Genomic DNA, 3,076 nt, shown 5'->3' with positions numbered 1-3,076 from the left:
CCCTACACTTTGATATATCTTCAAATTAACATGAATTATGTAATTACCACAGGAGACTTTGGTCCAAGTATTCGTGCCCATATCTAAGGCTCTCTTCTTTAAAATGACCAGCTTGTAAACTTTGCCCAATTACTAGTAAAAAAGTAAAACAACAGCAACAAAAAATAAAGCTTCTATTTGATTAACTAAAAGCCAAGGTGACCCCTATGTACCAAAGAAGAACTATTCTCTGTAGGGTTCTCAGTGGCTGAGTTTTCAGAATTACATCACCAAACCTCTGGGTGCACTTGAGCTTACAGTCTTTTGGTTGAGAGGCAAACACATTAACTGTTTATGCTACTGAGGGACAATAAAGAATGACAAAGAAGTAGGAATGGTCACTCTCTTTCCCAAGCAATGGGAACTTGCTTTAAAAGTTCTGGGCAGCAGTTAAGGGTGTACCAGGCAGGGCTGGTCAGGATTTGGCATGGTAATGAAAAGATCCAAATACAGTTTTTCCGCATTTTGGAAATCTATCTGGGTTCAAATTTTTCACAGAAGCTTCCTAAGTTCAAAACTGAGGGTAGACCCTGCAGATCATTTATCCTGTACTCCTTAACTTTCCACTGAGATAGGGGCTGAAGCAACGGAGAGGCTGGACCCCATATTCACAGCATAATTTAGTAGACCCCTGCTCAGCTTCATAAGAGAGATTATCTATCTATCTATCTATCTATCTATCTATCTATCTATCTATCTATCTATCTATATCTATCTATCATCATCATCTATGTTGCTTAGATAATTATTTGTAAGGTTAGTGTCCTGTGGCTGTAACAAATTACTACAAAATTGATAGTTTAAAGCAAGAGAAATTTGTTTCTGCACCCTCCTTGAGGCCAGCAGTCTGAAAGCCGTACTGCCGGGGCAGAAATAAAAGTGTTGTCCCAGGCATGCTCCTTCTTGCAGCTTCTGGTGGCTGTATGACATTCTTAACTTGTGGCCACTTTGCGCCAATCTCTACCCCTACCTCTTGGTTCTATTGCCTTCTCTTCCCCTTTCTCTGCTACCTTCTGCCTCACTATTATAAGTATGTGTGAGATAGCATTTAGGTTCCATACACATACTATGAGATAATCACCCTATTTTTGAGATCATAAACTTAATGACTTGTGTTTCTTTCGCTGGACAGAGCATTGCTCTGACAATCCAGATTATTGTTCCGTGTCTTTCGGTACCATTCAGATGTATAGTGACACCATGAACAAAGGGGAATAAAATGATGCCCTGCCTGTGCCATCTCTGTGATCAGTGTGGACTGGATACTTGTGATCCACAGTTTTCTCACTGGTTGATTTTTGGAAGTAGATCTCCAGGCCTTTCTTCCTAGACTGTCTTGGTCTGGAAACTGCAGAAACATGCTCAGCATTGCGGCACTGTGCAAGTCTTCATTGGCAGACAGGTTTCAGAGACTTGGAGATGAATGGGTAGCTATGAGGGAACAAATATTCAGCTTGCCACAGCTAATTAGTAGAAGCCAAAGTATGCTTGTACAGGCATGTGGGGTTACGTTAGAAAATAAAAGCTTAACCAGAGGATGAACCACTTCTGGTCTCATGAGAGCCTAGTCCCAATCAATGGCATCTTTTTGTCCCCAATAATGAGGAGGAAGGAGGTAGCAAGATCAGATAGTCACTAAGCGACTGGTGGGACTTGGCTGCTTTCAAGACCTCTCACTCCAGCCCTCCTTGGTAAATCCTGAGAACAAACTCCCAGTCTTGGACAGGACTCTGAGGATTGGGGAAGCATGGCTAGAGATTTGGTTGGAGATCAGCAGAACTTTCTGTCAATATTCAAGTCCTCGGTGTCTTTAAACCGAAGTCTGAGCGAGAGCCTCCATAATGGGTTAGAGCCAGGGCTGGGAGTGTTGGGGGCACTCCCGAATTCATTGGGTCTGAGGGAAATTCAGGCTGGGTTCCTTTGTGTGTGGGCACTGTTGTGATTATCTTTCCTTTGTGAGTGGGAGTTGCCCAACTCTCAACAGAGAGTGAGGGCCATGCAATGGGAAGTACAGATTTATAAGCAGTGGATGTGAATTTATTTGAGACTTTAATTTGTGGGTGGGCCCTCTTGTCTTTTTCTTCTGATCCTAGTTAAGTACCCAGGCCTTTTGTGTTTCCTCGACTCCAAATTCTTACAGGGTGCATACAGGAGCTGATTAAGTCAGTTCTCTTTTTGTTTTGCTAGATCTACTACTTAATCAAACTTTCTTGGTATTCCAGGGCAGGAAGGTAGTCTGTCTGACAGCTAGTTGAGAGAGGAGATTCTCAACTCTGGAAAGATGATCCAAGTCAGGCCACCTACTCAGTGGCAATATCCTAATTGCCAAGCTCAGTCCTGCAGTGTGGGGCCAAAGAGAATGCCTGTGTGACATGCTTCAGATGGATGCTGTTTGGGGCTTGGGGTCCTTGGCAATGAACCATTGATTGCTGCCCTAGGGAGGCTGTAAGGAGCCCTGGAGGGGTAATGGTTACACATTGGGTTGCTGATCTTGAAGTTAGCAGTTTGAAGCCACCACTCCCTCCTCAGAGGAAAGATGAGGTTTTCTACTCACAAAAAGACTCAAACTCTCAGAAACCCACAGGGGTAGTTCTACCCTCTCCTGTAGGGTTGCTGTGAGTCAGAATTGACTTGATGGCAGTGAGTCCGAACTCACTGAGGTGTGGGCTTACAAATTACCAAAGATAGGTGGCTCATGAAAGCAGAAATTAGCAATTGTAGTCCCAGAGGTTAGAGGTCCAAAGTCAAAGTGTACTGTCTAAGGGCTCTAGGAGAAAGTCTCTTCTGCTCTTTCCCACCTCTGGGAGCCCCAGGTGTGCTTTGGTGTGCAGATGCATCTTTACAGGGGCACCTGCCCTCCCCTATCTCACTGTTGCTTCTCCTTTTTCACCAGGACACAATTTCAATTGTATTAGGACCCACCTGGTTTCAGCACGACTTACTTTCTATTTCAAAACAAGTACAGACATGAAGAGTTAGGACTTCAACCTACATTATGACTACCATATTTCCCATCATCATTCCTTTGGTCTATGTA

The sequence above is a fragment of the Echinops telfairi genome, unplaced genomic scaffold (assembly GCF_000313985.2).
Source record: "Echinops telfairi isolate 266 unplaced genomic scaffold, ASM31398v2 ScPeMD7_7424;HRSCAF=8462, whole genome shotgun sequence".
Classification (NCBI taxonomy): Eukaryota; Metazoa; Chordata; class Mammalia; order Afrosoricida; family Tenrecidae; genus Echinops; species Echinops telfairi.
This window is presented reverse-complemented; position numbering follows the sequence as displayed.